At 40.3% G+C, this 27,506-nt stretch overlaps 2 long non-coding RNA genes across 2 annotated transcripts; one reads left to right on the forward strand and one right to left on the reverse strand.

Moving 5' to 3' along the window:
* Positions 1–2,129: 2,129 nt before the first annotated feature.
* On the forward strand, positions 2,130–27,506 carry LOC120400681. The gene is made up of 4 exons (XR_005595972.1): positions 2,130–2,528; positions 21,781–21,857; positions 23,562–23,667; positions 27,191–27,506. It is a non-coding gene; the product is annotated as an uncharacterized LOC120400681 (long non-coding RNA).
* Positions 2,423–5,152, reverse strand: LOC120400684. Its single transcript, XR_005595973.1, has 3 exons — positions 5,088–5,152; positions 3,056–3,134; positions 2,423–2,919 (listed from the first exon to the last, which is right to left on the reverse strand). It is a non-coding gene; the product is annotated as an uncharacterized LOC120400684 (long non-coding RNA).

The following is a 27,506-nucleotide window of genomic DNA, read 5'->3' on the forward strand; positions in this document are numbered from 1 at the left end:
AAAAATGTTATTTTGGCTACAAGTAATAGGAGCAAAATAGCTTTCCTTTTGAAGCTTTTGCTTTAGTCATAGATAGATTACCTAGAATGGCCAATGACCTGAAGAAGGACACAGACATATTCAAAACATGTCTAAGAACCAAAGGCATCAATCCACATGTGAGAGCAATCATAGAATAAATGCATTTAAGGTGCCAGGATCTTGATGGCACCTTAAATGGGGAGAGGATAATGCTTACATACTAAGTACTCTGGATAGGTAATTGAATATGCAGTTAGTAACCTTGAAATGTATAAACACCTAATCTATGAGTTATAAGTGGCAATAGCTAATGATCAGTACATGAAATTGCTAATGTTTTCCAGAAATTAACTGATTTTAGTTTCTAAGATTGTGCCAGTCTCACTGATAAAATGAATTGATCAAGACTTATTTGAATTTCAAAAAAACTAAAATAGCATTGTATTTGAATACTGCTTTAGGTAGGTCATCCAGTCCTGAAAAATAAAAGAAATATATTAAAAATATAAATACCGCAGCACAATAGATAGTGCTTTTATGTACAACTCTGAGTAAGAAATGGTGTAAAGGTGCACTTTCCCCAGAGGGAAAGCCAGGAGAGTAGGTAGCATCTAAAAATAGCATTGTGGCTGCAGTGGCATGGGCTAGCCACCAGGGCCAGGTTTCCAGTTAGGCATAGTAGGCATGTGCTTGGGGCACTGGCATTCTAGGGGCACCTAAAAGTGGGTTAAAAGTTAATACATACAGCTCCCCTGTGGGCAGCTGGGGTCCTGGTGTGGATTGGTGGCCACCCAGCTTGTGGGGCTGGAACAGGGTGAGCGTCCGAGTCAGCCTGCCTCGGGGCGCTGTGAGCTGGGTCAGGGCAGGATGGCTGCTGAAGGTGCTGGGAGCGTCCTAGCCCCTACACAATCTTGGCCACTCCACGGCCTCCACCCCATGCTGGGAAGGGAGAACGAGGGGTGTGGTAGCCACCCAAGTAGAATTACTCCCTATCTCCTGGGTATATATTTGGGTGGCTAGCCCAAGCCACTGCCCATGCCGCCACGGCCATACTGTTATTTTTGGGTGCTAGCTTGACCAGAGCTAGTGTGTGTATGTCTGCCTCTGCTGGAAATTACACCTCCCAGCTGCTGTGTAGACATACCATAAGACAATAGCCCTCAGCCTTTCCAGATTGCTGTACCCCTTTCGGGAGTCTGATTTGTCTTGCGTACTCTCAAGTTTCTCCTCTCTTAAAATGTACTTTCTTACAAAATCAGACATAAAAATACTAAAATGTAACAGCATGCTATTATCGAAAAATTGCTGACTCTCATTTTGACCATATAATTGTAAAATAAATCAAATGGAATATAAATATTGTACTTAAATTTCAGTGTATAGAGCATTGTAAAGCTAGGCAAATATCTAGATAAGTTGATGTACCCCCTGGAAGACCTCTGAATACCCCAAGTGGAATGTGTACCCTTGGTTGAGAACAACTGCCCTAAGAGACACCCCTCTGAGACAAAATTCTTTCCAGCCTCACATCTTCATTGCTATAGCTCTTAAATGTGTCCAGTATACACCCGCCCAGTGTGTGTACCCAGGTCCACCAGCCAGAATAGGGTAAAACTTCTGTAAGTGTTGCATTCTGACAACACCTACTGCACTCTAAACTAAACTTCCATTGGTATGTTCAACCTTACATTCAGGGACACTAATTAGGAAAACTGGGGAGGGGGCATATGTACATCTTCCCTTTCCACCGCCCCAGGTTTTTGAACTTGCTTAAAGTTACATAGGCCACAGAGCCAGGATAAAATTTAAATTAAAATTTAATTTTAATTTTAAAAGAGCTATTTCCATGACAGGAGCTAATCTGAAGCCTGAGTATATAGCATCATGACCCAGATGTCATGGGTTACTAGAACATACTTTGTGATGGGTTTTACACCCCACACAATGCAGAGCAGGTTAAATTAGGTTAATTAACCTGATAATCTGCACCTGGAGGACAGTCAGGGAATGCAAGGCTGATTGATGATAGAGCCCAGCTGAGAAGGAACAGGTGGGCCTGGTATAAAGCCAGTTGGATGAAGGGACGTGTGTTTGGTGTTATGGACTTAAATAGTGTACAGGTACTCTCTGGGAGGAGGGAGTTTAGGCTGGTAAAGTGTGAGAGCCAGCAACTGTAGAAAGGAGTCAAGGTAAAAGGCAACAGGATCTAGGTGAAAGCAGACCACAGTTGCTAGACATAGTGTTCTAGGACCAAAATCTAGAATAGAGGGTAGGTCTAGGTTCCCCTACAACACTGTGCTGGGAGGTGGCGCAGACAACTGCCTAGGACAATTGTCTGATAGGACTTTGCTACCCTTGAAGGGGAGGACTATAGTGAGCTGGCTGGAGAGAGAGAGCACCTTGGGTGTGGGGTGGGGCAGGCAGCAGGGCATGCGAACAAACAGGACTGGGGCACTGGACCTAGAAAGAGACAATCCCCTGAACAGCCAGGAGGAAGCACCTTTGTGGTGAGTGGACCCTGTGACAGATTGTCACCACTTTCTCAATCATTTTACCTAGGATTGGTCAGTTAGGGGAATAGTTGGAGAGGTGAGTTTTTTTGCAACAAATGGTGTGTGTGTGTGTGTGTGGCTTTTTTTTTTGTTGGGGGAGATCAGGTGCACTTATTGTACTTTTCTGGAAAGTTCTAGTATTGGCAGTTTTAGCTTCTCTGGAGGAGGTATGGATTATTTCTGTAATCATTATGCATAGTTCTTCACCAGCCAGGAGAGCATAGATCTGTTTTGCAGATGATTGCTCAAATAGTCAGGGCTTCTTATTCTTCTTTGTGCTGTGGGGTATTGGAGGGAGGTACCAATGCTATTTGGTCCAGTATAGCATTTTCTGTCTCTTTTGCTTCTGAAAAATAGCATATATGACTACTATTGAAAATTGCCTTGGGTCAACAATAGTTAAACATTGCTATGAAGCACCATAGCATGCAGAAGATGGGCAGAGAGGAGTCAGGAATTCCATTATGTGAACTTGAACTTACCCTGAAGTGCTCTCCTCAGGGTCGTAGCCGTTGGTGGGCCATGGAGAAAGTAATTATTGTAGTGCATGGGCAATGTCATCTGTGAGGGAAAGAAACTCCAGCCAGTGGGGGTACTGCCTCTCTCAGCTGTGCTTTGGGCCCATTAGCAACCAAGCTGCCCTGGTCACTGTTTAGATACAGATGAAGCTGAACTAGCTAAGAGCTATAGCTCTGTGCTTTTATAGCCCCTTTTCCTTGGAGGATCTCAAGTCACTTCCTGCAATATTAATTTCCTATGCACTCTGTTAGAAATCTTGTTTTAGCATGTAGTGTAGAGTAGCTGCTCTCATTTCAACACACTCTTCTACCCACTCCAAATAGACCCCTCCACCTAATGGCACAGTGCTAGCTCAGAAGGTTATCTGTGCCTTGAAGGGGAAGGGGGAGTATGCTGCATTGGGTCCTCTTACTTCCTCTAGTTATGGGGCTGTTTTGATCTTTACAACTTTTTTACTCTGGTCTACTAGTAACAGATGAGGGTCACATAGGGTTCAAAGACACACTATGATATTGCTTGAGTAACCAAGGGAAAACGGAGCCCCCTAAAGGTTGAAGGTGAGATCGAAAAGAACATGTATATCTTAATGTGCATATTCAAAATATCCTTAAAACGGTGCTTACAACTTTATCATGAGCTCCAATGGAGTCTAATTATCTTCTACCAGCGTGGTACAGAAACTGATCCATATTGTTTAAGACCAAACTGAGTAAACTCAGAAAGAATCTGTAACTAAAATATTCAGCTAAGCTAGAGCTTCCAGTAATTCAGGCCCGATTGTGAAAGGTATATGGAGGCCTAAAGATGTAGTTAGGCACCAAACTTTTATAGAGTTTTACCTATTAGGTGCCTAACTCCCATTGAAATTAGTGCCTGTCTGTACCTTTAGGCACCTACATCTCTCTGAAAATCTGGCTCCTTGTTACCACTAGTAACTCCAGGGGTATGAAGGGGAAGGGAGTATCAGTAAGAGACCTAGAGTTTAGGAAGTATGAAAGGAGTAATAAAATGCTGAGATCCTGAAATGTGAACCACTATATTTTTAATGTATCCATAGTGAACAGTGAAACACATGCATGTATAGTGAAACAGGTAAGTCCTCAAGGCTTTACAACCATTCTATAATGTATCCTGGGGTGGAAAGCTTTATTTTAGTAATCCAGTTAAGGATGAAATGCTGAATCTCTAACTTTAGATACCAAATCTTTTCGTTTCCCAACAAGGGGATAAAACCTTGAATTTGCCCCAGCCTCATGGAATCTGGGTCCAATTCAGGATTATTGTGGGGGTTTGATTATGCAAAACCAAAATTTGAGCAATTAGATGTGGGGGTCCTGGTTTTCCCAGTTGTCACATACAGAAACAAATCCTGCTCACTTTACTCATGCTATGAGATATGCAGTGAGCTGCTCACTTGAGCAAAGCAATCATATGGCTTCTATATGGGGTCATATCTTCAGCTAAGGCTTAGCCATGATGAGGGCAGCTGAAGAAAGGGGTGAATTTGCGCAAAAATGTCCTTTGCACGCACCTGGGGCTACTGGGTGGATCTGAGGTATGAAGGCTTCTCTAATTTACACTAGCTGTCAAAGGTCCCAGCAGCTATTCCAGCATCTGGGGATCACTAAGAAACAGGTACACACTGCCCATGTCTCCTTCCTCCTGGCCACTCTAGGAGCTATTAGGGTGGCTGGATATCACTTGAGTCATCCCCCTTTCTTTCCCCCCACCCCCAACACACACACACAGGGATTCTACAGTCGCAGGTTAGGCCAGCTTTAGGGCAGATTTGTGCCAGAGCAGCAGAAAGAAATCTTAACACTGAAAAAGATCTGGCTTTTCTGGTCTCATTCCCCTCTCCTCCTGCTGGTGCAAATCAGGAATAATGCCATTCAAGTCAGTGGATTTACACCACTGTAAAACCAGCATAAGTGAGAAGGATCAGGCCTGCAGTATAAAAAAATACCAGCTGAAGAACTTGCCAAAGTCACTTACCTGTACTGAATTTCTCTCACTAGCTCTTAAGCTGATGGTGAGTATAGCAGAGCTGGGATTCTCTCCTCTGCCTCCCCCTCGAAGTTGCCTAGAATGCTGACTCTTAAAGACACATCCACACAATTTCAATATGTAAATAATTACCCCCATGTTTTCACTCACTCAGGGAAGCTTTAAAATTCATATTTAAATTAAACATGTGTGGCTTGTTAACATCCTGAACATACCTGTGCTGCTCTGCCTCTTTAAATGGCCAGCTGTCAAGTTGGGCCAGTGCCTTAGGAAGCAGCATTTCATTGCAGCTGTTATGGACAGGTGGGGAAAATATTACACAGATTTCTTTTGAAAAAGGAAAATACATGTCTTATGGGAGGCTCTGAGGTGAGGAGGGAGGACAATCTCTAGGGAAATTAATGAAGTTAGAGGTTGTTTGGCCATTAGAAAAAAGTGAGAGGCATTTTTTGCTTTTTACACAAGTCAGCTTGCTATTGATCAGTTAGTTGCTGACTCTTATTGTGCTCTGTTTCCTCAGAGCTGTGGGGCTCTCTAGTGTACTATTTCTTCTCCTCCCCCCCCAGTTGGGAACAAATGACCACTTTACAGTATCATGTAAAGGAAAATCTATCTTCAAACTAAACCAAAAGATTTCTAAAATTAATTTGAAGCCAAGGAAAATATTGGCAAAATAATTGAATGAAACTATTTGGATTACTACCTGTCCTCTTAATGCACTGTGGCAATGAAATATGTTTGTCTTCATGAGCCCTTTTGAAATACAAAAGGGAGTCAAAATTTAATTTGTTTTTAAAATATGAGGCAGAAAAGTGTTGTCCTTGGGAAGTTTGAGATGCTGCCTGTGGAATAGCTTCTTAAAAGTAAAGTAACTCTCTCTCCTCCCCCCCCTACTGCCCTGAAGAGATGCACTAACTCCTTTCTTTGCTGTGCTAAGAAGAAAATCCTGTCTACACTTCATAGTCAGGAATACAGAAAAATCTCTGCATTTTCACAGAATTTGAGAAGCCTGCTTAGATGTTTGCTCCCTGTATTGCAGGGAGTATTGAGCTGTGTGGGGAACAACTGAAGGGGGTGAGTAGAGCAGGAGAATTGGCCTGCCTCGATCTACTGGTCATTATCCCCAGCAAAGCAGGATTAGATGAACACTGGGAAGTGACTCAATAACCCAGATTTTGCTAGGGTTCCCCTTCTCCCCCCTCCACCATAGTCTCAGTCTTAGTGGTGACTGCAGGGTAGCTCCTCCGCTGCTTTGTGGTCTGTGGAAGAGAAGATTCCTTCCCCGCTAAGCTTCATCAAATGCCATTTGCCATGGGCATTAGTGGCTTCAATATGGGCCAGATCCTCAGCTGGTGTAAACTGGTATAGCTGAATTGAAGCCAGCTATGCTGATTTAAATCAATTAAGGATTTGACCCAAAGTTTTCAAACACCATTCATCATCTGTAAGGACTTATTTAGTGATATTTGGGGTAAGCACTGGGCAAGTGACTTTGCTCTGTGTAAGGTGATTTACAGTGATTTTTGTTATACTCCCTATGCAATGATTTTTAGCTGTCTCCCTGCAGCTAATGTTAATGAGAACTGTGTGGTTAAATCAATGGGCTGTTTTTAATACCCATCCATAGAGTCTCATTGTGCTCTGGGATTTTGGTATGGCAGTGTATCATATGGACCTGTATGAAATGTGTATCTTTATTAACTACTCAACAGTGAAGTGTGGAGTAGGTTAAGTGCCAAATAATCAAAGGCACTTGTGTTTTCAAACTAGAACCAATTATTTCATCTAAAGACCAATACAATATCTGGTAATTGGTCTACCAAATCTTCTATAGACCAGATATCTTGGAATCTGAAATAGTGAACATTACATATTTATCATGTATCAAAGAATTTCTAATACATAATTTTACAGCCCTTATATATTGTAGAGGATTAGATAAATTTAAAGAAAAATGCGCTTTTGGAATTGCTTGTGAAATTACTGTGTGCATGAATTTTTACATGCAGCTACTGTGATTAAACATGCAATTTGTGCAAATATTTGTTCTGAAAATGTAAGTCACTATATTTTTCAGATAATGTTAATCCATTTTTGCTAGTCAGCATTTTTATAGCTGCCATAGTTACAAATATGCACTTTTTGCTGTTCAAACGTTCTTTGAATATGTAGATAGTGACTCAGTACCCCAGTATTAGTCCATTACTCTGTTCAGATTAGCACATTTCTAGTTCATCTGCCAATGCAATATTTCCTCCTTTTGTTAAGACTAATAATTAAGTTATACCATAACTATATTTAAAGTATGGTTCTACTCTAAAAGTAACTGGGGAAAATGGCATAGTTTTACTTCAGAAATCTGCTCTCTGCATTTATTCAGTATAACTTCAGTTTATATGACAGTTTTTAAAATTCTTATACCTTCAGAGAACAGAGAGCTGTGAGAAAGAACTGTCTGTTCTGGTTTGGGCATTGTAAATCTTCCTATTAGTCTGGGTTTTTTTTCTAATGTAGACTAGACAAAGTATAATAATACCACTAAAACAGGATTTAGGTGACCCTCATGTGACTTTCTTTGACCTACACTACTTATAGATTTGCAATAGTCTTTATTGTTAGTTCTATTTTATTTTAGTGCCTCCAGTTTGCTCAGAATTTTATGAAGAAAGCCCCCAAAACAAATCACTGACCTTCTTGAGTAGTCAAAGCGTAGGGTTCTGATTCAGGAGAACATACTTATTCAACAGCACTTTTTTTTTCTTTTTCTAAATAGGGATGGATTTCAGCACATGTGCTGAAGTTAAACATGTGCCTAAGTGATTTATTGATGTGGCGGGCATGCTTATGTAGGAAATCTGGTGTTATCTCTGTCTTGAGCAGCTCAGTAGGGATGCTAATGGTCTTCACATCCCATTGACTTCAATGGGAGCTGAGGATGTTCTGCACTTGGCAGAATTGAGCTCTTAGTGATTAGGCATTTAGGATCCCTTCTGTAGCTTTCACTGAAATCAATGGCAATAATCTAAGTGACTTAAGTGGTGCAGGGTCAGAACCTAAGATTTCATTCCATGAATGAACCATAGTTCTTAAGAGGAAAAAATTGTCATACCAATGAATGAATACTGAAAATAGACAAAATCAAGAATTCCAAGGGGAAAAAAATGACTCTTGTATCACAGCTCCTCTGGATTTCATTCATGATTCTTCTTACTGTATAGTGTCTGCCTTGCATTAGAACACAACATAATCTCTGATCTGCTATGTTCTCTTTTTGCTATTTTATGGTGAGAGGTTTATTTTATGTATAATATGTTTATATATAAAATAAAAATATCACAATATGTTTGCCCACTTTCTCTGCACAGAAGGTTTGTTAGGGACATTTATTAGTTACACCAGATAGTTACTGAAATGATCCAAATGTTAGCACAGAACGATAACATTTGTTTTATCAACAATGGTTTAATTTGACATGCTGCATAATGCATGTGCAATAACAGTGCCATGTTTGATGGATAAATGCCTAAGAGAAATTCAAATTGGCTAATAAATAAAATCAAATTTAGGTATCCCATTCATTTTAAGCAAATTTGTCATGGATTATTAACTGTACTAACTAATGGCTTGTTTATCTATGCATATATAATTTGAAACCTTTTTGAAGGATTATAACTTGAAATTGCCAAGTATTTGAGCCCATTATTGACAAGGATTATTAATGCTTCTTTGTGGGTGGGCAAGTTGCCAGCACCACTTAAGCAGTAGTTAGAACATGTCTTTGGTCACTGGTAACCTTTATGTCCTATCTTGAGACTGAGAATATTTATGTCCTGTCTTCCTTTTCTGGTGAAGGTTATTGAAGAGGAGGGGATGGAGCAGGTCCAGTGACACTTTATATAATCAGAGTGTTATACATCTGTGTGTGTGTACCTGTAAAAACGGTGACTTTGAGTTTATGCAAGTGATATCATGTCCTTGCCACAGTTCCCAGGATAACTGCACCTTTGAACTCATCCTGGTCTCTTTGGCCATATTGAATTTTGGGAGGTAGATGGGTGCAATCCCTCCTGCACCTAAAGGCCCCTCCCCAAACCTTAGGGGAAGAGTTACTGGACCCAGGGTTCAACTAAGTACGGGGGACAACTAAGGAATAACAGGGTCAAGAGTGGGGGACATAGGTTCAAAATTAGGGATCCAGCTGGTCTCTTTGGAGTGCACAACCCTTTCAGTTGTCAGGCCTCCAGCCATCAGTGATTCTCCCACTCTCAGACTGGATTTTAGGCTGTGCAGTGCCTTGTTGCTAACCATGACTTACCTCAGCAGGCCTTAGTTATGTTCAGAACCTGCAGTTCTGTTCGCTCTAGGTTAATACAGTGAACAGAGAGACTACTTAAAAGCATTTCAGAGCAGAAAGGCCTTAAAACAGTACAGACAATATAGGTGTCTAGCTCACCAAGTACCGATCCATCTTCCACATGGGGATCCTGTTGGGTCTAAGCCTCCTATAGATTCTCCAAGACTGCTGGGGTCTGGGTGATGAAATCTTTTTTCCATAATTCCAGTACTCGAGCCATGCCAGAACACTGCAGAGTACCATCCCAGCACTGTTTTTGGCAGCTAGAAGGGCTCTCCAATATGATCCTATATGAGTGATAGTTGCGGAAGTACTGGCAATTTTTCCAGCAATACTACTACTATTTTCAAAGGATTGCAGCACTCACAAGGCAGTTGACTCCAGTCTGCTTAGTGACAGTGCGTTTTAAATGCTGCTTAGTCTTTCAGATCACCTCCTTGCCAATGACACTGACTCTTTAACTGTTTTTAGTTCTTTGATCTGTTAGCTCACAGCACTGGCAAAACAGCTGTGCAACTTTGGGCTGGAGCCTGTCAACATGTCCTGTAATTGCCCTCTAAGTGTTTATTGGGAAGTTTCTTATCTAGATTTAATTGTGTTGCTTTCCTGCTTGCTTTACCAACACCCCCCTTTTAAACCAGACCAATACATTCATACAGGGAAGTCTAATAACCAGTATAACCACACAGTTTCTGTACCTCAGTGACCAGGTTGCATAAAATTATTATAGATCAGTATTCTTAGCTTATGCATAGCTGTTCCATATCTGCCACAGTCCTTATTTGCATATTCAGTAAATGCATGTTAGATCCCCTACCACTAAGTCTTTCAATTGCTTGCTTCTCCTCCCTGTTAAGAACACACACATTCCCCCTGCCCAAGCTAGTTTTTCTTCTTTGAGGTTCCCCCACATCTGGCTCCCTCTTGTGTTCCCCTTATCTCTAATTTCCTACTATTCCACCCCCCGCTCAAATTTTCATCCCTATCCTATTCTTCCCAATAACCTTCCCTGCTACTTCTGGTTCCCTAAATCACCCCCTTTAAGTAATACCCTAGCTTCCCCCCTCCACCCCGTTAACCAAGCCAACGGGATGGGGAAAATTTATCTCCTAGATCTCCCTGATCTGTCCTTCCTGATCCCCCTTCCCCTCTCCTTTCACTCCCCGCCCCTTTGGTTATCCGCTTCTTCTATACCTAGTGCATGGTCCCCATTATAGGAACAGTTATAGAGACATGGCTAAAGCCCCATGTCGCTCTGCTTAGTGCTGCTCTTTATATCCATAGCCACCAACCTGCTGTGATCTAGGTGGAGTCAGTGGTGATATTCTTACAGTGGCTGGGGGTGGGGGGGAAGAGTGGGGGCTGGTGGGACGGCATGTTGTCTTCTCTAGGTTTCTAATCAAATAACCCCTGTCCCAGTGAAGAAAATGCAGCAACTGCATAAGCACTGCAGGGGTCCCCCGGAATTTGGATTCTCCCAGACATATTGGGTGATTTAACTGGTCTGCAGCACATAGGAGTGCTGGGAAGAGACAGCCCTTGATTGTCTAGCCTCACTTGCATAACATGGGTCAGGGTTACAAAAGATGGATAATTCTCTGTCACTGACTGAAATGTCTACTATCTCATCTCTGTCCTTCCCACCCACTCTCAAACATACACACCTTTTTTTAGTGTGTGGGGAGAGAGGAGACCAAAAGTACAGATATTAGTTTTGGTTGATAATGTGTTAGACTGTTTTGGACCTTATGTATAGTTTTGGTTTTTGCTCTTTTGTTTTATATTACAGCTTATAGCTGTGGCAGCAAAACTTGTACTACCCATAATGTTTAGCTCTGTATACTGAATGTCTGTAGTACAGTGTATTTACATCTTGATGTTTTTAATAATGCATTTAATTACAGTTGTCAGTTGATATTTTTCATAATGGAACCAAAGTGGTGTTTGGCTGCTAATGATACTTCAAATTGTTTTAGTTGGGTTTTTCTAACTTTAATTTCTTTCTGTGCAAAATAAGTCTTAATGTTTGATAGTGCAAATGGAAATCAAGGATCTTTGTGATGCAGTAGTACTATATTATGAATATTTCTTAGCTTGTTTGAGGGTTATGAAGGTTTTTTGTTTATAAGACACTACAAAGATTACAGTAAGATACTTAAGCTACTCCTAAAAAGTGGGGAAATGATAAATAACTTCACTGACTTGAATGCTCTGTATATTGAGAGTCATACCCTCTGACTTTACTGACAGAAGTAAGTTTTGATTCTCATTCATCCTGCAGAGCTAGCACACCTATGGAAGAGTGAACTAGACTCAGTACATTCTTGTCTTATAAGTTTTTTACAAAGTTCCAATTACAGTACCTCGCTGACTTGGTATAACCCCAGTGATGCAACTGGGAGTTGCACAGGTGTGGCTAAGAGAAACTTGGCTTGCAGAACTTAATTCCTAGGCTCAGTTTGCAGGGCTGGCAGTACGAAAATATTGATTTTTTTTCCTATGGAGGTAACCGAGAGACAATAAAAATGGAGCTCTCCACTCCTACAGAGCAGAATTGTACTGGGGAAGAGGAGAAGAACACATATACCACCACCACCAAAGTTCAAGCTATAATGTCCTGATTCTGATCCCTTGGCAGTCACTCAATTAGAACTGGTTGGAAATAATTTGATAAAATGTTTTGCCATTTTAAAGTGCCAATTTGTCAAAACCAGAACTTTTGACAGAAGCATACTAGTTTTGATGAAGATTTAGTCAAGAAAGTTTCTCAGGTCCAGAATGGAATGGATCAAAACCAGAGAGAGGGGGGGCCCATCTCCAAATAGCCAACAGCCCACTGCTTTAAATCAAGCACAGTCAGGACTCGAATCTGGGGCATGATTCTGCACAGCTTTACACCAGTTTTATGTTTGTGCCACTCCATTGATTTCAACAAAGGTACATCCATTTTACATCAGTGTAAGACAGTGTAGAATCATGCCCATGGTGTGGAATAGAAAGGTCATGAGTGAAGTTGGGTAAAAGCAAGAATAAAAATAACCCTTTGCTTTCAGCCAAGGGTCATTTCCTTTGAATGTCAGCACTTTATCTGTTTGCATTTGTATAATGGATTTCTTATCCTGATTGAGGCCTTTGGGTGCTAATGTAATATAAATAATAAATGAAAATAATGAAGCCAAAATGAAGTTTCCTGAAATTTGGCAGGCACTTAATGCATAGGTGCAGTAGAGGCCTTCAAGAAAAAAGCAGCAAGATATCACATCTAATTTGATATGTAATGGAAGAAAAAGGTCTAGTCAAAACTCGTACTTCAGAATAAATAAATTAATTAAATAAATGCATTTATTCTGAAGTTAAATTTAAAACCTAGTTTAACTTTACATGAATAACAAAGGTATAATACTAGATTGGTGCTTCCACAAATGTTAACTTTTGCAGTTCCATATGGATATTTTCTTTGCCTTCAGAGAACTTATTTCTTCATGAAAATGCACCATACTATGCGAGTCCTGAGCATGCATTGAGTCTGATGAACCTTTGCCCGCAAAAGAAGTAGCGAGCACTAGTCAGAACAGCAGAACAATCGTCTTTGCCACTCTGTAACACAGGTGTTTTGTGAACTGTAGCTGCTCCCCCTGGTGTTGTGTACGTAAATCAATTATAATGGGCAGCAGAATGGATTGGGTAATTCAATCTCTGCCTTCCTCGATTCTAATGGTTTCTCTTATGGTAAAAAAGGCTCCTTTCAGAGTGTGAGAACTGTGCCTTATTTTACTCTGAACCGATTAGAATGTATTGAAAGTCTTCTCTGAAATTTGTCAATTAGGTAGCATTCAGTCACAGCAACAGTAGTTTTTCAAAATTAGCTTGCAGTTTAGAAGCCAGATATTTCATCCACTGATTATGGTGTCTTGTTAGATTTTTAGAAAACCAACTGTGAAGATAATTAAATTCTCTTCAGTCTGTCTTGTATGAATGGTTTATAGTGACTATCACAGAAAATCTTTGATTAGGCATTTGGTTCGTCTGCTAATGACTGACCAAAGTCAGACCCCCTGTAATGTTAAAATAAGGCTGAGAGAGAATTTCTTTGCTTCTGTGGGTCTCTAAGCTTCTTCCTTACAGCAACACTTATAGAACTGAACTGTAGATTAATACTCGGCTAATTTTTTCATAGATGCTTGGATGTGCAAGACAAAACCGTTTAGTCCATGTCATGATATGACTTCAAGTGCAACTAAAATTCTGAAAAGTGCATCTGTAAAATTCACAAGAGTTTATGGCTATTATGCATCAATAACTCCAGATCAAATTTGCTTAGTTTACAGCTATTGTATTTTCTAACTCCAGATCAACAAATTCAGCCTGGGATCTTAGGTCAGGTGAGGTTCTTTCTGGTTGGACCATCATCCCCCAGGCTCTGTTTGGAACCTAAGCTGATACTGAAGAAGGAACATTTCTCATTCCATGACTTTATTGGCTCTTCAGGGTGAACAGCGTTTAAAAAGCAGTACATTTATTTTTTTGTCAGTAAAGATTGGTTCTGTATAGGGTAACTATTTTTTTTTAAATGCCACCTTAGTCACTTTCTGACCACACTTAAATTTGTTAGAATCAGGTGTTCATGGCATTTATTGCATGGCACCTTCCCTGCCTGCTTCAGAGGTTTAAAATGTAGCCACAAGAAAAACAGGATTTGGAGGTGGAGTGAGACTATCTAGATTGATAGTGGTGTAGTATGAAAAAAGTCATTTTAAATCTAAAGAACAGGGAAGTCCAATAGAAGAAAAATGGACAGCATGGAAAAAAGGATCTGGAAACTTGTAGGAAAAATACAGTAGAAAGAGCCTGGGAGCCAGTAGAGAAATAAGTGGAGCTAAGAATTCCTACTTCACAACTGTCATAATTTGCCAACCAGTTTTAGACCTTCCTCTTGATACAGGTGGAGCCCAGCACCTGAATAGAGCCTTGTTGAAGTTGAGGCTCTGCTTCCTTGAATTCTGCTGCAGGCTCTGACCTTAGTGAAGATTAATCAGCTAATCTTTATAATGCACTTTGAAGAAGAAAATTGCAAAGCACTAATGGTACGATTTCCAAAGATACTGAAGTCTTTGTTTGCCTAGATGTGTACTTGTATGCCAGCAGACCGGCGGGCCGCGCGCGGGCGGGGCCTGGGGAGGGGCGGGTTGGGGTGGAGGGCGTGGGGTGCCTCCTGCCTGCGCGGCCGGGCCTGGGCCGGAGCCCGACGGCGCAGACCTGCCGCCTGCATGCCTGCGGGCGGGTCCCGTCTTCCGCGGCCCGGCCGCGCTCCCGCAGGCGGCGGCAGGGCTGTCTGCGTCCGGTCCCGGTGGGCCGCCGTTGCAGGGCTGCGCGCGCACTCAACCCGAGCCGGCGGGGAAGGGGAACCGACCGGGACGGGGGGGCGGCGGCGCAGCGCTCTGCGCTGCTTGGGGCAGCGTGATCTCTAGAGCCGCCCCTGCTTGTATGGCCATCATCACTGCTGTATCTGAATACCTGGCACCTGTGGATGCTCAACACCTCTGAAAAATCAGTCCATGAATCACAATAAGACAATGTCCTCACAAACTTTTGAAGTGTGGGCAAATATTCAGCTGCTTGTGTCAGTGATGAAGAGGTTAAATATCTTAATCCAAGAGCTAAAACTGGGACTTGGGTGAGAGAATCCCTTGATTTCTAATGGTGGATTGTTGTAATAAAGTCATCTAGGAGATGGTAGAATTGTATAAATAGATCCTATTGTTCGTTTTTGTTTAATTTTTTTGGAATTTCTATTTGGGTCAAACTAACAATTAAAAAAACATCAAACAGCTGAAAAAATCCCTATTTTTGGGTCAAATGAAACCTTTTGTTTTGACAAATCAAAATTTTGTTTTTGACCATTTTTAAATGTTTGATTTATTTTTAATAAAACAAAGAAATTTTGAGTCAATTTGAACTGAAACAATATTCAGATTTTTGTTTTTACTGAAGTAAGTTGACAAAACTGACAAATTTGTGAAATGTTTGTCATTGAATCTGCTTCTTTCACAAAAAAAGTGCTTCTGACACCAAAAATAAATAAATAAATAAAAATCTCCCAGCTCTAGGTGGGAGTGAAACAGTTAATTGCAGAAATATGGAACTTGCCTTTGAAGGAATTGCCTCTAAATGAATCAGAACCAATATCTAGATTAAAAAAAAACTTAACTATTAGCTGAGCAGAGTTTGGTAGGACTTACTGAAGTTGATGGCAAAACTCCTTTTGACTTAAGACGAAGGTCAGGCACTAATGAACAGAGATGTTCATTAGGAGTGCTGCTTCCAAGGATGGGAGCATTTTCTTCCTCTGCTGGGACAATGACTAATTGAAACTCTTATGAAGGGGGAAAAATATATGCTGTCACTGGTTGATTCAGAGTGCTGCCAACTATGCAGCTGCAGGAGGTCTCTGTCATTGGAGGCCCCAGCAATACTAGTGTGGTGTTTTACTGCTTTTGCTCCCGTGCCACATGGAGAAGCATGCATGAACTGCTTCATGCCGATTGATAGCTCTGTATTGTTGTCTCACCACTTCAGCCATGGCTGAGAGAGATTGTAGGTTGCCATGCTACTGCTTACCTGCAATCTCTATATATTCTTCCCCTAAGACTATCCACACCAATTTTTGAGACACAATCTGTTCCATGCCCATCGTTGCCTTTGTCACTAAGCATCTCCACATACAAGGTGGTGTTGGTGTCGGACAATGAAGAGTCCCACATTGTATCTTGGGGAATGCAGCTGGGGGCCCAACTGAATGACTTTGCAGAAGAACCCTGCTTTGTTGGCACTGGTATTTCCAGTAACTGCTGCTTCCCTCATACATCTTAGCTTCCAGAACCTGTCTTCTATATTTCTGGTAGTAAAACACTACAATTTAGTATCTATTTTAAGGAAAGCAGATGTAAGGTATTTTTTTCTTTTATGACTGCCCACTTTCTTGGTAACTTGTTGAATATAATGAGGCTGGATTAAATTATCTAATTTTTAAGAAAACAAATTGTTAACTTTGCATAAGCAGCCAAGAATTTCAAAGAATGAAAACCTGTCCAGACTTTGTCTCATGAATCAACGAAATTGGTCTGGAAACTTCTTCATGGAATTAGGCTAGCAAGGACCTATCTGGTTACCCAAATGTGTGCTATAAGTATAGTATGTGGGCCTCACCAACACTAATTGATGGATCCTCACAACAGATCTGTGAGACAAAGAAATATTATCTCCTCCATTCTACAGAAGGGAATTGATGCTGAGATACACAAAGTGGGATTAAAGGCCTAACTCTACTTTAGGTGCTACATCCAACATTTAGGCTTTCATAAAACTCCTGCTTTGCTTCTGCCTAACCCTGTAGATGCCTTATTCCACCATTAACATATCTAAGGCCCCTAAAGTCAAGTGGCTGAGCATGCGTATAGACAGCTACAGCCTGACACAACTTGCCACTGACCTGTCTCACATCAAACCCTGAGTGTGATTAATAATCTGGCTGTTCCCTCACCTATTTTCCTTGGACTTCTCTGGTAGGTGTGCATGGACCATCTTTATAGCCACACAAAAGACAGCAGCCCAAGGAGGAGGTGGTCAGTGCTGGCTCTAGGGTTTTTGCCACCCCAAGCAGCGCAAAAAAAAAAGCCATGATCGCAATCTGCAGCACTTTGGTGGCAGCTTTACTGTTGCCATTTCATTCTTCAGCGGCAGGTCCTTTGCTCTGAGAGGGAGTGAGGGACCAACTGCCGAATTGCTGCAGAAGAGCTGGACATGCCACCCATCTCTATTGGCCATCCCAAGCAACTGCTTGCTGAGCTGGTGCCTGGAGCCGGCCCTGGAGGTGATGCCCCCCTTTCTAACCTTTGTCCAATTTTTAGAGCACTTACGCAGGATCTAGGAGACCTGGTTCAAATCCCTACTCTGCCAGGCTTGAACCCACATTTCCCTCATTCATTCCCCAACCACTGGGCCATACAGCCACATTTTTCTCTCTCTCTCATACATACATACATACATATTCATATACAAAGTGGAACAGCTTCAACAGAAGAGATGGAAACACCCACCCTAGCTAACCCCAGAACCTTCTGGTTAGGGCCCCACCCGAAGAGCTGGGAGACCCATTTCAAATGCTCTGTGAGGAAGACCGGATTTAAGCCTGGGTCTTTCGTATCCCAGTGGTCAGGGCACTCACCTGTGCTAAAAGGTACAATAGGACAGCAGCAATGACCCTATGATCACTGTTTTTCAAGAAAAACATTTGACCTGGTTTAGGCACCTAATGTCAGGAGAGGGTTCTCTGCTATGAACGTGGAGTGGAGCTAAGTACCTATGCCTGTAAGGCTTTGTACGCACCTTTGTCCTCAGCAATTCCTACTGGCTAGATTAGGCAGTTTCTCTCTAAAGTACTGGCTGTTGTTATTCTAGCTCTTAGTCATCTTAACTCTGCCCATGCATTGCACAGGGAGCCTGAGCACCTAATTCAGGCTTTTTTAATTTGCTAAAAGTTAGGCATTGCAACAATAATGACAGCAGCTGAGAAATTGTCTTGCCCAAGTTTATATGGGAAGATTGTGGCAAAGACAGGAATTGAATCCATTTCTTCAGTCCCAGTCCAATGGTCTTACTACAAGAACATTTCCAGGCCTTTCTGCTTACAATTGGGATGGAAATACCAGAGGAAAAATATCCTGTATTACAACACTTCCGTTTCTGTCCAGACCATGACACATACAGACATATGAAAATGAAAATTGAGGGAAGTGGGATGTGGAGTGTTTTTAACTTCAAAGTTTAAGGGTGATTTTTTTTTTTTAAGCAAAGACCCAGGAGAGTGGTTCTTTTATTCTAACTGGTTCTACCATCAGTAATCAACTGTTAATTTCTGAGTTTGAACTGGATTTTTGTAAGATGATGCTTAGCACATTCATCATTTAAATTAAAACATACTGGGAGTCAGCTGGTGAGTTCTGTGGGACTAAAAGCACCCTCATATTATGGTTCTGATTAAGGGTTCTAATAATCACTAAATAATTTGTCATCTGCAGTGTAGGAGCCCATACAAAGTCCTGGAAGCTGTGGAGCCTGTTTTCACAAATGGCAAACATGAATCATGCTGGAGGTGGGTAGGAATTAGCAGGGCTACAAGAGATCTGATGAGTCATGGTATGATTTTCTACAAACAAAAGGTCAAGCTTGCTGGGCTGCTTGCATCAATTTGATCTGATCTCACAGGTGCAAACCCTGATGTGTTGCCATTGCAGAAACAGACTGGAAAAATGCTCAGTGTTATAAAGGAAGAGAAAGTAAGCCTAGAAGAGTCAGCATAATAAACAATATACATAATATATCTTCCTTGTACAGAAGACTTTAATCCAATTATTTTGGAGGCCTTTGGCCTTCATTTTATTTTTTTCTTCTGAAGGCTCTTTCTAACTTAAGATGAGCATCCCACTGACTGACATGGCTGCTAATTGAGGTCATGGAGGAGAGCCGTGAAGTTCCGAGTCTCCTCCATGGGATTGTAGTAATAAAGTTATAGTCTAGCTCTAAGAAGAACATTATCATTATAAAGTAACACATCATTAAAGAGAAACTCCATGAAGAACATTATCATTATGTGATAACACACATCATTAGACACTATCTTTAACTGCACAGCCCATTGAGGAGAGTATATTCATAACGTTACAGCTCTCTCGGGTGACGTAAGTCACCATGACCATATCAGTTGGGGATAGTCTGCTTATGTCCTGGGGAGTCCGCTCAGCACCACTTTGTCCACCAGTTGTTCTACATGAGGAGTTGCACGAAGTCCGAATTTTGATCTCACTTACCTTTGCTTTTACTCTAGTGTAGCACCACTGATTTTTCTGGCATTACTCTTTATTTACACTGATATTAGAGTAACACTATCTGTGCTGGGATGGCAGAACACAGACACCAGCTATTTGTATATGGATTCCAAATTAGTCATCTACTCTATAGCTATGAAGCAGAACAGGTCCACAGTGGATACATGTTCCTGCAGTCACAGAACTAATACATTGACTTGAATAGATAGAGTAGATCGGATTCTCTTTTTCACTTACATAGTGTAATGAGAGAAACTCCACTGAAGTCAATGGAGTCACACAGATGTAAAACAGGTATGAGGAGAAAATCAGACCCAGTGTTTTAAAAAATTGCAGTATGAAAGTCCATGGGAAAATAATATTGTAAATGTTTATATTAGTCACTGACTTAGTATTCCAGGCATGGTTTTGATATTCTACATTATTTACCAGTATATTGATTATTTTATTCTGTTGCATCATTGTGCTTTGTTTGCTACATTAAAATACTATTTCTATTCTGTGGGCTGATAGTGAACTATTCTTTAATACACTGTGGGAGTGCACCTTTGTATAACTTATAAAAATTTTGCTCTTAGAAAAGGAGAAAAATACTTTAATATTTTCCACATCAGATATATGTTAATCAGTCAAGACCTGTATTCTTTGCACCTTCTGTGGACATTGAACAAATTTTTTAGAAGATGAGAAATATTTTCCTAAAATAGACTTGAGAAGGGAACTAAGCTTCTATTCTGTAACATGCTTGTCAGCCAGTAGAGGGTGCATTTTCCATAGTTCAAGACAATTCAAATGAATTCTAATTAAACATGCAAGTAAAACTAAATTACAGTAAATATGTCTGAAGTAACAGTTAGGAAAGCTGGGCTGAAACTACCAATAATTATTCCAGGCACAGAGTTTTAAATTATTCACTATTAACATTTTGATAACCAGATATTGACTGACATCTGTCCTGGTTTCTCCAATGGCTTAAAAATGTCATACATGCATAGCATGCCTTGAATAACTGAATATAATATTCATAGGCTAGTTAGTGAATTTTGCAATGTGACAGTATTGACCTATGGCTATTCTGGCATTTTCTGCTTCTTGAATTCAAATGAGATGCTAAAATAGTTTAGCGCACTCCTGCATCTGCTTTAACAAACTTGCATTATATACAAACATCGATTGTTGCATATATGGAAAAGTCATAAAAAAAAAAAGAGTTCCTTGATAAGGGTAAATCCAAAAAGTTCCTGTTAACAGGAAACACAATGTGCAAACCTAGTGTGAATTTTCTTTGAGGTTGAAATATTTCTCAATTTTTCAAACTCAGGATGACTGAAATAAAGGACATACTGGACATAACTCCTTCCATTGCACTGTCTAAAGTGTGACTTATTAGTGAAGTGTCCATGAAAAGTTCTAAACCTTATAGAATCCCCACCATGATACACCCTATATGTATTTGGAGGGGAGAAGTGAGCGTGAGTTGATACTGAGGGTGTACAGGCTTCAGGACACGTACAAATACTTTAGAGTGGAAGGAAATGTTATTGGGGCTTGCACAGCCCAGAGCTCTTAAGCAGCGACCTATTCACCACCACCCCCTGCTTTTAGGGAGCGACACTGCAGAATCCCTGAATGTGGGGGGCAGGAATTCAAAGAAGGCTGTTGTGGGGAAGTGGATGTCTGAAGTATAGTACCATTCTCCTGCTACAGGACACTTATAGATCAAATCTAAAGCCTCTTCTGCACTGGATAAAAAGGCTACATGTGTGTCCCTTAAGAAACCCACTCACCCCCTAAAGACATGAACTATGGACTTAATACTTGTGTGTGTGTGTCTGCGCATGCGCACGCACACTCATTATGGCTCGGTATTCTAGTTGTCATTTACTTTGCTGTAATTAGCGCATGTGATATTCTTGTAAGCCTTTCTTTGGGAAAGTTGACTTTCTGAAATAACTAGTGTCACATCCTATAGGAAATAAGCCAATGAAGGTTTATTCTAAAGACGTAATCCTAATATTGCATTTTATTAACTGAGTTTGCTTTTACTTGTTACCCTACAAGTTGTGGGAATGGAGAGTGTTTTGGAAATAAGCTTTGGGAATGGAATCTTTTGAAAGCCCCTTGCCTTGAGCTTTCCCCCTGTCTCTTTTTTGAGAACATAGATGAATGACTGGATTTGTGGGCACTGCACCAAAGAAATTTACTTCTCTATTGCAATTATTTCTAAACCACAACTAACACAATGTTTCTTCCTAGATCTAACTGCCTATGCCTTCAATTTAACAATGTGCAAGCTTAATTGTATTCGTGCCATCTGTTGACTCCCAACAGTATTGTAGTCTTCTACCAGCATGGTTCTTTTAAGCACCAATTAAACTGATATTTATTTAATTTCTGCCAGATGTCTAAACAATTAAGTCGCCAGTTATCATATGTCTTACAGATTTGCTGTTTCCTCAAAGCCCCAGCTCCTGGATTCATGTGACCACAGGAGAATCTCCACTTACATTTATTAGAAAAGTGAGTTTCTAGCTCTCACAGTTGCAGAGAAAACTTGAAAATGTGAACCCCAAATGTTCGCAAACAGAAAACTAATTTAAAAAAAAATGATTTTTAAGCGAATCATGACTATTTTAGGCCTGACTTATATTGGAATTCTTGTGGTTGGAAGTACTGAATTAAGCTTACAATTAAGCTCTAAATCTTTATTAACCATGAACATATTGGCTTTGAAGTCCCTTCAAATTTAATTTCCCATGAATCTTAGGTTCACTGTGTCGGGACTTCATTAACTTTTTTTGTATTCCTTAGTCAAACTCACCTTGCTCAATCTTACGAACACTTACCCATCCCTCAAAGGAAGGGCAATCTATCTCTGGGCAGAAGGTCTGTGTACTTGGCCCCTGATGCTCAAAACACTTGTGCACACGCTTACCTTAGCTTAGTTTCATATATTTTCAGTGAGGCTACTTACAATAGTATCATTAAGTACCTGTGTAACTGATTGCAGGATAATAGTCCTAAATTAGGTTACTGAAGGGACCGAGGTGAGGCACAGAGTTTGGAGGACCCTCCACACAGGGTTGGTATCCATCCAGAGAAAGTGATATGCAGCAGATTAGTCATTGTCTTTCCCAAAATTGGAAATAGTCGTTCTCTGTAGTTGAATATGCTGTGAAATACTTTTCTACAGTTCATAAGATGTGTTCTTGGCTTTCTGTATGGGAAGTGCTCAGCTCCAATGCATTTTGAAGCTCCATGAGTGATATGCAATGGCACCATATTGAAGTGCAATTTTAAAAATCAAATCAAAATAATTCATTTTTCATAGACAGAGCTCAGTTTGTCAATGAGTTACATTCCTTTCAAAGCCAGTAGAAATGTTATGTACCAATAAAAGACGCAGAAAGCTCATAAAAACGTTATCAGTCTTAGTTTTGACATTTGTTTTGGCCTCCTCTTATTTTCAAAGGTTTTATTTCCTTCTAAGAAACACATAGCAAAAGGGAATGTTGTTGGAAGCCTTGCTTTAGACCAACTCTCCAAAAATTTATGGCCAAACTACCAGACTTTTTTTTTTTCATATACCCACATTTTTAAAGACTGTCTCATCTATAAATAAAAATACTTCAAACTATAATTTTAAGCAGATGTATTATAACATAGAATCATAGGAAAATAAATCTTCTAACTTTTTATTAAATCACTAATAGCATATTATGGACAAGAATATAGATACATACACACACTGATAAACAGCCCAGTTTTCCCTCTTTATTTAATAGCTTCTGTCAATTCAGATCAGCAAACGTGATCAGCTATAAAAGAGACCAGTCTTTTATTAAATAACTATGACTCTAATAATGTAGCTGTGATCTGGCCTGACATGAGTGAACATGGAGGGAGGCCCCATTTCTTGTAAGATAGAATTTGGGAGGTAAACGGATCATTAGACTAAAAAGACACAATGTCTGGATCAGCTAAGATAAGAGGGAGGACACCCAGGGAACCATTTACTACCAACAAGATAACAGTGAACAAGATAAGGTGTAGAGAAGTGGTAAAGAGGAGGTCGAGCATGGACAGTGGATGCTGCATAGCAATTGGTTCTATGTCTGGTGTGTAATATATATAAAGAGAGAGAGAGGTTTCTATGTGACTTTGGGGCTATGATATACCCTGCATCTATCTCCCCTGAGTTTGAGCCTGATCAACTCATTGTAGGATTGCTATATGCCAAATGAAGATACCTGAGTGACAGCTAGAGTTGAACTGCGTTCTTGGGAAGCCGAGTAGAAAGACATCTCAGAGGGAATCCCAACAAATAAAGGTGATTACTGGGATGTTACCTCTCACAGCTAAAATCTTAAAGCCTGATCTTGCAAGTATTAAGCCCCGAGTCCTGCAAATGACTCTGCTTAGAGCCCATTGACTTGAGTTGGTCTCCACATGTGTGCAGGATGTGTGTGGAGGTATGTGCATGTGTTCAATTTCAGGACTGTGGTGTAAAAACTCCTGCATAAAATTAAACATGTGACTAGCATTTGCAGAATCAGGGCCATAGTCCCCGTGTTGTTCCCTGACACATCAGTCTGATTACCCAATTAGGGATAGAAATTGCATGCTTATCCATAATGAGACACTGGAACTGTGAACACTGGTCTAATGAGTGTGCTTTATTGTACCAGTGTGGTGTTTCCACTGAAGCAGCAAGTTAAGCTGATGCTTAGTATTGGTCTCCAAATATTTTAATCATAAATATGGGAGCAAATCCTTTTTTGGTTTACTATTTTTTGTGGTTGTTGGTTTACTGGTTGGCGGGTGTATTTTTGGGGGAGGGCATTGTTTAATTTGTAGTTTTGATTTCTTGCTCTTGGGTCTGTTTCTAAAAAAAGGAGCAAAGGATTGGATTAAATGAATACATTATAATCAACTGTCACAATGAATGTTTTTAACACTATTTTGAAATATTACTGTGTAAATTACACAAATCTAAAAGATAGTGATTTGTATATTTTGGATAATTTTGTACTCTAAATACAGGTCATGATCATGTATCTGAACCATTACATTAATGGGCCAAGAAAAATAGACTGGCTAAGCACAAACAGTGTTGCTGCTTATTTAGAAACATCTTTTGGCAACCAAAGGTGCATCTAAGCACAAATTCTAAACCCAATCACCAGCTTTGACACATGACTGAAACCCAAGAGGGTAGGTATCCTGTGAGAATCTGGCTCCATGATCCATCTCTCTTCCAAAATTTCCATCTAGACTACAAGAGATGATGTCCTCAGGATTTCACTCCTGTGCTACAGAACCACATCAGCTCTGTTCCTTTCAGACTCCATGGGTTTATCTACAGGGGAAGACACAGGAATGTTAAGGCAAATCACTGTTTGAAGAAGACTATTAATTAGAGAACTAGGAACCTTTAATTCATGCCCACAGAGGAGTTACAGCCCAGCACTTTCATGTGCACTGCTGTTCACACCCTTAATCCAAACTGCAGGGCAGTATAGAGATAGCAGAAGAACTAAGGCTATGTCTACACTAGTACTTTTGGTTAATATAATTTGTCACACAAGTGTGTGTGTGTGTGGGGGGAAACCCTGAGTGACATAAGTTATACTGACACAAGCACCAGTATGGAAGTACTATGTCAGTGGGAGATGAGCTCATTGGGGGTGGTTTAATTATCTTGACAGGAGAGCTCTCTCCTGTCAGCATAGAGCAGCTACATGGGAGATCTTACAGTGGCGCAGCTATATTGGTACAGCTGTGCCACTGTAAGGTCGCTACTGTAGACATGGCCTAAGGCCATTTAAATCCTGAATGAGAGCAACCATATGGGGGGTTAATGTGCTTGAACTATGCTCATTGACTTAACACCTGGACTTCACGCCTTTAGTTGATTCACCTTAATTTTCCTGAGTGTTCTTGTGTATCCATGGCCAATTAAAATGCCTTTAGGGATGATGAGTGAGGGCAAAATTTTGGTCTAGAAAGAACATTGTCCATTTCTAAGGTACTGAGTGTGAAGATTATTGGCTGGCCATTACACTAGGAGGTGTATATATTTCTGCTGCCGGAGGATAGCCTATTTTAGCATGCAAATAATGTTTGCTGGGGAATTTCTCCTTTCAGTTGTCCTATACCTCTGAACTGTTAATACAAAGCTTGCAGTCTCACTGCCTAGCAAATAAAATTAGCATCTGATCTAATTCCTTTTTCTCTTAAGCTTGTTTATTTGTTTAATTGATAAAATGAGAATGGAAAAAATGATTGCAGGACTAAATCTAAAAGAGAGGAAATAGTATGCATCAAGTTACAAAAGGGCAGTGTCCCAAAAGAGAACTCTTCTTGCAATAGTATTAACTATTTATTTTTCAGATGTAAGGGAGTACAAAAAGAATGCTATAAAGATGAAATCAGTCCTATCACTTTGAATGGGATATAAACACCTAAATAGACCAGAACCTTTTTATACCTCCCTTTTATTGGTAAGGGCTGATCAGTGCCCATACAATGGTGGAATGAATAATTGGTAGGTATTAAGCATGTATGCTGAAAGCCTTATTGCATTTCTTTTTAAAGTCCCATGAAAAAATCTCCACATATGCACGGTTCTGACATGTGTTGCCACTGCAACTGCTACAGTATTTTCATGCCAGCTCATCCTTTCCTATGGTAGCTCTGAGAAATAATGCAAACTGGAGGTGACAGTTTTTGCTAGTCTATGTAAAGTCATATGCAGATATGCACTATCTGTATTCCATCCCACTGTAGGTTATTCATTCTTACTGGATGGAGCCACTCATTTTGATTGATAATACGAGCACTGTGAAAGATATTGTTAGCTCTCTGAGAGCCACAGGACTTGGAATTTAATTCCAACATTAGTTATACTGACCTATCTCACTGAACTTAAAGGTGGAATGGGTGCAATTAAGGGCAGAATTTAACCTGTAAAATAAAATGCCACAAAACAAAAACAAAAAAAATAGAATCTATTTACAAAATAAACCCCCAAAGCACTCAAATTCCAGTTTTATAGTATTCAAACAAAAAAATGGTATCCGTTTGTAAAGGACTTTACAATACTATTGTTCTATGCCTGGACAGCCACCTACCTTTCCAAAGCAAAAAAGACCAAATCCATTGAACGCAAGCTTCCCTCCCCTCCCCAAAAAAACCCCCATCAAACAGCCATTAAAACAATTATCTTTAGATAAAAGAACTTGAAAGTGACCTTTTTAATACTGATATTTAAAAATCTACATCCCATTAAGATCTGATAACAGGGTCCATAGACCCATACTGGAATTTTCAGACTAAATGATTTTTCATCTGAAAAAGTCAATTTGTCAGACCCAAAACTTTTTGTGGGAACATATCAGTTTTGATTAGATTTTCTTTGGGAAGATCAACTTCAAAGCAGCTCTGCATTGGCTACTCCAGCCCCATAGAATATCCTCCACAGCCCTGTCTGTGATAGCCATGCAGGTAGGAAGAATGGAGGATCTATGCAACAGCTCTGTTCCCAAACCAGCCACAGCAACTGTGCCAGGGAGGTGGGTCCCACACCTGCAATCAGTCCCTCTCCCTTCTACTTTCCTCTTACACAAACACACTAGTTTAGTTGTTAATTCCATTCCTAGATGTAGAAGGGGCTGGATTTGTCTCAGTGAATATACAAACTGTTATATGTAAATTCTCAATAAAGGCACTAATGACCTAATAAGCAGAAGTACTAAGCATCCATAAATCACACTGAGATCAATGGGAGCAGCACATGCTCACCTTTGAAAATAAATGATCAAATATTTAATCGTTCAATGTTGCATTTCTAGGTCATACTGTTAATGCAAGTGAAACATGCCACGCAGGGGTTAAAAAGAGCTTGGAAACATCCCACCTTTGGGTAAATGGGAGATGAGTTGCAAACAACAGATTTATACCCAGAAGTAGGTAACAGATGTTCCTTGGATAGCATATACAGGAATTTCTATAATGATTGTGGTGGTCAGAGTTATAGCTTCATCATAGACTATTTTCTGTTGTAAGAAATGCTTGCACTTTTACGTCAGTGGGGGGAAAAACTTGAATAAGGTTTCTCTTATCACAAGGTGTAGATAGTGTACATAGCATGGTTTTTTGCTTTTTCAT

The sequence above is a fragment of the Mauremys reevesii genome, linkage group 1, assembly GCF_016161935.1.
Source record: "Mauremys reevesii isolate NIE-2019 linkage group 1, ASM1616193v1, whole genome shotgun sequence".
Classification (NCBI taxonomy): domain Eukaryota; kingdom Metazoa; phylum Chordata; order Testudines; family Geoemydidae; genus Mauremys; species Mauremys reevesii.